Below are 8,850 nucleotides of genomic sequence, written 5' to 3'. Positions count from 1 at the left end.
CCATGTCTGCCCCTCATCACCTGTAGTGATCCTCATGGTTCAATATACCTGACCTGTTCATCAGTAGTGCCTCTCCACTGACACTGGCCTGTGTCTGTCTGGAAAGCAGATCCTTGGACACCAAGTTTGATCACTCCTAGTTGTAGTAGTTACTTCCTTTAACCCCTTTAATAAATTAATCATTCGAAACAGTCTTTGGCTGTTATATATATAGTGGTGCCTGGGCTGTAACTCTGGAGAAAAGTGGGCAGGAGAGTGGTAATAAAATGAGTCCCCCTCAGTTTTAGCAGCAGGGAATTAGTTAAAACACCAAACATTCACTTCAGGGAGCAGTTGTTGGTTTTATACCCCAGAAAATATCTGCTGCCAGCCACCACTTCCCATGTGTATAAAGTTAAGCTGACATTGTCCACACTTGTGAAACTCTGTGTTAGTGTCAACAGGTAAGAGAAGATTAAAAAAAACTCAAACAAACAAAAAACTCCACAAAGAACAAAACCAAAACTAAACAAAACAAAACAAATGAACAAAAAAAAAAAACAAAAAACCCACAAAAAACCCCAAACAAAACCCCAAACAAAAAGAAAAAACACAAAAAAACCCAAAAAAGAAACGCGCCCCCCCCCCAAAACAAAAACCCCAACCCAACCCCCAAAAAAACCCAAATAAATGAACAAACAACAAAAAAACCCCAGAGAGCTGTCCCAGAAACTCTAGTTCTGAGCTGCCAGCAACAGAATACCTTGGGCAAACTGAATTCAGCATGTGGTCCTCATCACTTCACCTGCATTCAGTCCATTACATTCCTCTTCTGCTGGACCACCTCCCTGACTTCAAACCGGCACCAAACAGCAAGTTCTTTTTCCCTGTAATCAATATGTTACAAGAAGTTTTCTTTTAACCAGATTCAAACTTTTCCTTCTCAAAATACTAGAGATTTGGGCCAGGCAGTATTGAAACTGGGAGAATGACAAATCTAAGACCTGCCACCTAGAAGCGAATGCTAGACAGTGAAAAATACCTCTAGCAAGTCCTTAGCAAAGCTCCTCTTTCCCTATAAACATAAAGTATTTTGTTATATTTGTAGACTACACTTCAATACTGTAGAGAGAAAAAAAAAATCTTTTTTTCCTCTTTTTCCCTCAGAGGGTCAGCTTTGTAACATTTGTGCCACCTTCCTGGACACCACATTAACATTACAGCTTGATTTTCAACTCCAAGAAGCCCAAAGAACACACAGTGACATGGCATCTGGACATAGTCAGCTCTCGTGCATAGACTCTCTGTAGTTTCAGCATTCTCAAACTGTGTGGGCTTTCCCAAGCTCCTGCCAGGAGCCTTTACAACATCCTTTCCTGGACCTGCACACACCACTTCAGTCCCCTTCCCTCACCCACACCCCTCTGTCATTTATATATGTTGCAGGGCTGGCAGCTGCAAGTGTTTATTGCTGATGTTTATCTTTTTGTACAGATTGGTGCTCTCTCCTCATGTAATTTTATTGTTTTTCTATCCTTAATGTTTGTTATTTGTTGGCAAAGGAAAGCTACTGAAAGAGCAACAAAAAGTGCTCCAGCGCAGAGAAGCACACAGTGAAAAGAGGAATTGGATGGAGCCTCTTGTTTCCACTCAGTGGAAGTTATTTGAAGTGTGGCATTTTTCCCCTTGTGCTTTTTCAAAAGCACATCTTGGCACGGAGCCGGGCACAGATGCAGTGGTGACCCTGGTGGTGGTGGTGCTTGGTGGCAGAGGGGTGGCTGGCAGCAGCAACACTGCCCAACACGTCTAATGCATGTTATTTTGTTAATGCTTTAACATGTGGGTTTGCTCCCTGAATGACCTGGATTCAGAAATCAACTCCCAACAATAATTTTGTGAGGTCTGACCTCCAAAAAGTCATAAAAGCCAAGAGAGAAGGAAACTGAGGGCAAAGAATAATGCATCTCTTGACAGAATGGGGAAAATATACTGCCACACAGCTGAGACTGGTGCTTTTGATAAGGAGTGACAGGCACAACACCTCATTACAGGTTTTCATTTGAACAGCTTTTGAACAGCCTTATGTTGTAAAGTTTGCCCTCAAACCAGGTCATTCCTTGAAGTTTAGGGGCAATGTGTTGAAGATCATCTTTGATGTGTAAAGCCTCATTGATGTTTACTTCAAAAATTTTGGTTTAATCTCATCACTGCTGATCACCCCAGCCCCAGCTACTAGATCCTCTCTGTATATATATGATCAACTGCAAACAGATACACAGCTTGCAGCAAGAGCATCTGAGTATGTTGCAGGTTCAACACTGGTGGATTAGAGAGTTTATTGCAGAAGTAGTGGAAGACAGACAAAGAAAGTCAGAAAAGGGTACTGGAAATTATTATGCAGTAACAAACATTGTTAATCCACTTTATTTCCTGTTCATACTATGAGCTTTAGCCTGCTGCTGGTGAAAATATTTGGGCATATCCTTAGGCGATGGACACAAAGTGATGGAAGTCAGACAGCTTATACCAATGAAAATGGTACATTTCCAAGAAAATTCCCAATCTTTTTTTCTGTTCAATGGAAAGCAAATTTCAGAAGGAGGGTAACACCACAGCAGAGTGTATTGAACCTTAAAAGTTGTCAACAGCAGCATAGTTGTCTAGAAAAGTCTTGCCCTGTCTCACATTACAATTTCTGGCTCTCATTAGGCTTTATATTTTCTAACATTTTTACTCATTGACTTTATTCTGAATCCCTGATTCAACCACATGATCTTGCAGAGGATGAACCAGAAGCCCTGAAAAAGTCTATTCCCCTTTAACAATGCATTTAAGTACAGGGTTGATATTGAGCATATTAGTAACTTCACGGGTGACAGTACATCACCTTAAGAAGTCTTGGCCATGATTCAGCAACATATCCCTACTCAGCAAAACACTTAAGCACTTTAAATTCTATGGACTTCAATAAGATTTAAGCCTGTACTTAGGAACCTAAACATTTACATAGGTTTGGATTTTTTTCTTCTTTTCACAGCAGGAATGACTTACTTAGCCTTTTAGTAATTTAAGATGGAAAAGACTGTACAGTTCATCATAGTTGTTATTCCATCCCCATGCAGGCATGCAAGAGATTAAACAGGTAGGCAACACAGAGCTGGGATCTAAGTGCACTTACCTTTATTTCACTGTGCTCCAGGGGCAGGAATCTGAAGTGTCTGTTCCTGAGTCTTCAAGTCATCTCTTCATCATCCAAACACCCCATTTGTCACAAGGCTTCATGTGTCTCCCAAGACCTTGATACAAGCAGAATTTTATTGTCAAAGCCATTTGAAGTTGAAGAGAAGCCATTTCTCACTTTTTTAATAAATAGAGATACTGTTTATATGAATAAAAGTGAAAAGTACTTTCCCTGGGTACTTTTGAAGCTTCTAAAAATAGTCCTAAGACTCAGCCAAAGTTACTGCTGCTGAGCTTCCCCAAGAGAGCATCAGGACATGGTACTGCCTGTGTGAAATATTCTCACTGCCAGTTAAACTGGTGAGAAATCACGTTTTGGTGGTTTTGTAATAAAACAAAATATTTTGTGGCCTGGCCCCTAGTTCTTGGCTTATTTCTAAAGAAATGAAAGACTGTTTCTATAGCTACAAAAATAGGGAAACATCTCTGTAAAATATTAGCTGCAGCCTAGAACTGAGAAATTTCATAATTTTACCCGCAGCTGAGCAGTGATTCTGTCTGGAAACAGAGAACCTTTTTCCGTTTTGAGTAAAAGACTTTACTGTTTGACAAATGTGTTCTCCTCTTGGTCAGGTTTGAGACATATAGGTGGAGGATTCTCTCAAAGTTCCTCTTACTGCAGAAGCACGTTCCATCACAGGACCTAATCCTGTAAGGTGCTGAGTGCTCTCAGTTCCCAGTTGTGTTAGGAGGAGGAGAGGTCACACAGAACATAATTTTTTAGGGTTTTTTTTCACCTTTTTTATTCTTTTGTACCAAAACCAGCTAGATTTTGGACTTGCTGCTTCATTCCTCACCTACTTGCATAATCTCATAGGGCAACCAGGTAAGAGTAAAAGCGGTGGCAATGGATCTTTTACTTTTGACATAGTGATAACTGTGAATAAGAGAGCTGTTTGGACAAGCACTAAGGACCAGAGGAAGCAGTCAGGGATACTTGCTTACTCTTTTCTGTAATGGAAAGAGTATTTACAAGCAGCCTTTAGGCTGGGTATGCATAATATGGAAAAACATTAAGTAGATCAATATAGCAAAGTAGCAGGAGATATGCTGGGCACCAGTGTCACTGCCATCAATTTGTTTAGAATTACAAAACTTCTTAGAGTAGGTAGCCATTGGTAAAACTACCTCTGTGTGGCCTTATTTTCAGATATCCTACTTATCTGCTCTCTAAAAAAACCCCAGCATTTAAGTGCACACTCGTGTGCACACTCATGTGCAAATACACATTTATTAAGCAAGGATTTTAAAAATTATAAACACATTCTAATGTTTTAAACTTTCTCTTTAACATGGCAGTGTATGCTTCTATGAATACGTAAGAGGCACAAAAGTTAACAAATTATAGCACCTTCATGAAGCCTCAGAGCACTGCAAAGAACCGCAGTGATTCCCCTGTACAGACAATCCACGATTATTTTTTTGCAGACATGATGGTCGCTGAGGGCAGAACAAGAGCTGCATGCTTCTTGAGCCTTCTCAAAAGACAGCCTGAGTTGATGGGTACCGTCTCCTCCAACCATCCAAAGAGCTCATGAAATAATTTCACATTTCAATTCTGCTTCATTACTAATGCAATTTTGTTACAGCTGCATCACCGTAACTCAGTCCCTGTGCATGCTTCGGCACGTGACTGCCACTGTGCTTCACTTGACGCTGCAGAGAAGACCCTTTCACAGAGCAGAAACCTCCATTGATTGCCATCAGTTCCTGCCTTGTACAATGGCCTGAGGATTGTTTCTCACTCTTCTACTACTTCATATTCAGGACCCTACTTCAGTAATATGCATCAGTGCATTTTCTATTAGCATTGTGGATGATAAAATCCAGTGTTATAGCCATGGTCACTTACACAATTCATTTACTGCCAACATACAGATGCTTGAATGTTCAGCTGTTTCTGGCACCCAGGAGAAAACACTGCGCTATAACTGGACTTTACATTAACCAGCTTAGGTCCTGTTTTTCCACAGGCCAGGTTTGGAACAAACATTCAGTGCTTGTCTCTTGTGTCCCATTGATGTGATGCAGACATTTCTCATTGAAGCACAGTAATCAGATTTGCTCTTTAGTACTTTGTAAGGTAAAACAGAGGTTCCGGTTAGATGGGTATGTCAAGCCAGCAAGTACAGTAAGGCTGCATCTTGGGTGCTGACTGCAGGTGCATTTTAATCTATTTCAGGGTTATTTTAGAAGGTGTGGTGAAACCAAGTATACCTATACTAAGCTTTGGAATCAGCTCATAAAAGAAAAAAGACAGTCCATCCCTCAGATCAACTTTATCCAGATTCTTGAAGAGAAGAAATAAAAGTGAGCTCAAGCAGCACATCTTGTAGTTTAGTGCAGTGAGTTGCTGGGCCAAAGTGGCTTTGGCAAACTGCTGGCAGCCAAGGCAGATCAGAGAGTGCTCCTGTGACGTGCTGCCAATTTAAGATCTGATTAATGTGTGACTGCTGCATGCCTGACTCGCTTCAGGCTCTGAATGATCTCCAGCAATAGCCTAAAGAAAAGCATATCATGGGAGGCTAATCTTGAGGTTACAAGACTGTGAAGAAGCATAGTAAGTTTCATTTAGAAGAGTTTTTTGTTATTCCACAATGTGGGATGGAAATTAAAATGCATATGCACCTTTTGAACTGCAGCACATGTGAGTGATGGCTGTTAAGTGCATTGAAGTGATTTCACATTGAATATTCTGGGGATGGAACTAGTAACATTTCATTTTTCTACGACTGCTAGGAGTTTGCTCTGGCTGTCTATATGTACCTACAGTTACTTGCCCTTCCTTTTCAATCCACTGTCAAAGGAATTCTGATTCTCACCCCAGACAGCTAGTGAATGTTCTATTTCTCCTGTCTGCAAGATGGGTGCACAGAGATTTTGTTTGGGTCTTGATGACAGATTGCTACTATTGTTCCAGCCAGTTAGACACTCAGAAAATAACATATTAAATCCACTCTAACAGACTTGTATGTTGCCCACAGCAATAGATGAGTTGTGTATAGAAAGGTGCACCTCAAGTTACATGCAGCTTTTTTGGGATATAATGTCACACTAATGTTGGCTCAACTCCCATAATCATCAAAGGCCCCTGAATTTTACAAGATAAATTAGGATTTAAATTCTAGGAAGTAATTTGCTGTGTTGCATGAAAATTAATGAAAATCTTACTGCCTCAACAGTAGTATACAGAATAGTGGAAAAAAGTATTAGGTCTGGACTAATTAATAAACCAAGGGATTTTAATGCATTGGATAACTGAGTCAGAGATTAATTTGGTCCACATCGCACATGCTTAGTGAAACGAAAGATATTAAGCTCCCAGTGTTGTAGGATTCCTACACATTGAATACAGAATTGTACCAGTTTCCAGTTGCTCAAAATCGAGACTTTGGCAGAGACAGCAGCAGAGTGTCACTTCTTCTTTGTATTGAATCTTTTATATGTTTTTTTTTCCTCTGTAACATAACACTTTATAGCCACAATCTCCTATCCTTTCTAACAATGAGCAGTATCTTGTCTTATTGCTTGCAACAAAGGATTGCACAGAGGTGCCACTTCTAGACTGTATAGGTGACAGAATCCAGTCCTTAAATAGGAACTCCAGTTAATCATAACTTAAATATTGGTAGAAACATCTGCAAAGTGCCAAATTACTGACAAGGCTCTTTGCCTTATTAGAAAAGAGCCTGTAGGAAAGAAAGATGCTTGTTTGCTCTAGAGACCTGCCCCCCCATGTGGCAACACACCCTAGCCAGGCTGGAAGAGGAGAAGAGGAACAGAGGCAGAAGCAAAAGTCAGATTTCACAGTAGCAAAAGATGATGCCAAAATTAAGTACATCAATATAAGCTGTTGCATAGCACTAGGGACTCATGAACTGTGGGCCAGGGTGTACTGTGAAATTATCTGTGGCACTTTTTGACCCAAGCCAGCTAACATGCTTCTAGACAACTTGCAGGTGTGTTTTTGGGATATAAACACAGACTAGGAGTCATACCTGGTAGGCAATATGAAAGTAGGTATCCTTGCTTTAGCTGAAATGTTTCACCATTGTATGGGCAATAAATGTGCTGCACCAGTCATGGTGGTGTCAGGGAATTGGCAATAGCGCATTTTATTATAATTTCATTATCATTTTATATTAGTATAGAATTATTGCACACTCATTATTCTATGTCTATACTAATAGGATGATTAGTATAGACATATTCTCAGAGACCTCTCTACCTCACTTCATTCATTCTGTAATATAAGGATAATAATGTTTGTCTCCCCACCTGCCTAACAAGGATGCTGTCAAAATTTATACTCTATTAATGATAAAGCATTAAGGATTTGAGGAAAGGACAATGGGACACATTTAAACACCACTTTCTACTTTTAATCTGACTTTGGCATTCCTTCTAAGCATGCCAGTAGCTGCTTTTCCTGCCTAGCATGCAGTGAATTTTGTTTTCTGATATGGGGTGAAGAAGGAGAGTCCTGGTTAAATTTATTAGGCCTTCTACATGAGAAGTAATTCATTTAAGAATTAGCCTTTTTACTCTGCTGGACAACTGCTACAGAACCGACTGTCTCCAAAGCAAGGATGTGGTAAAGTGTTTGCCTTTCTGAAGGATTTAACACAGACCATGGGCAGAGGGACAGGCACACACATATACAGTGTATGCATATATGTGTATGCTGTATATATACAGTAAGACCTGCTCATGTAAAGGTCACATAACAACTACCAGCTAAACAAAATAACAAGCTGGCTATCAACTGTCCCTAGGGTTGACATTTTCCAAGACCTTAAGAAATCAAGTTGGCAGGATATGAAACGTACATTGTTGCTCCCACACGTCTCATGCAAAACTTCAGGAAATTGCATTCATGTTTCTTACACCGACACTTGCAAATGAGATTCACTTTTTCAGTGCAAAGACACTCAGAAAGACATTAAAGAACTGCTATTCTCATCCACTCCACAGTTTCACTCTATTAAGTACTGTCAGGAACAGCAAAATCAGTAATAATGGAATAACACTAGGGAGACAAAGAAGAGGAGAAGGCAATTTGTTTGCTGGTGATGATAGAAATAGAAGAGGAGCAGGTCAGTTTGTGCAGACAGGCCCAGGAGAAAAGCCTTGGTGGTGCCCAGTGTCAGAGGACGGGGCCTCTCCAGGTAAAATGATGGAGGAGCTCTAACAGGAGCATGGTGTATGTCCATTCTGTATGAGGAAGCTGGGGAGAAGAAACAAGAGATTTTAACACTCTAGAATAGGCATCTTAATTTCCTAGCATTGTTGGAGTGCTTAAATGACCTGTAGGCTTTGCTTTTTTTTTTTTTTCTTTACAAAATCTCCTATCTAGCTCTACTAGGACTTAAAGGAAGAACAAGTTGGATATTTCCCCTTCCCAGCCCCCACAGATACTGCAGAGAGAAAGAGTCCCTTGTGCAAAAAAGATTATATAGAGTAGAAGAGACAGGCAGTCTACTGTGTGTCCCTTCTTTCATCAGTTCAGGAAATGAATGTTTTCATTAATTTCACAATCACAATTTAACAAATTTCCTAATGTTAATGTTTCCTTGCTTATGTTTTTACTTATTCTTTAAATCTTACCTCTTCAGGAAACTTTCATGACTT

General features: G+C 40.1%; 1 long non-coding RNA gene across 1 annotated transcript; it reads right to left on the bottom strand.

The window, feature by feature from the left end:
• Positions 1 to 774: 774 nt before the first annotated feature.
• LOC139670856 (uncharacterized) lies at positions 775 to 3,753 on the bottom strand. Its single transcript, XR_011697590.1, has 3 exons — positions 3,695 to 3,753; positions 3,158 to 3,275; positions 775 to 866 (listed from the first exon to the last, which is right to left on the bottom strand). It is a non-coding gene; the product is annotated as an uncharacterized lncRNA (long non-coding RNA).
• Between the last annotated feature and the right edge of the window lie 5,097 nt (positions 3,754 to 8,850).

This window comes from Pithys albifrons, chromosome 4 (genome assembly GCF_047495875.1).
Source record: "Pithys albifrons albifrons isolate INPA30051 chromosome 4, PitAlb_v1, whole genome shotgun sequence".
Taxonomy (NCBI): domain Eukaryota; kingdom Metazoa; phylum Chordata; class Aves; order Passeriformes; family Thamnophilidae; genus Pithys; species Pithys albifrons.
Note: the sequence above shows the minus strand (reverse complement) of the source record. Positions and strands in the feature narration are given on the sequence as shown.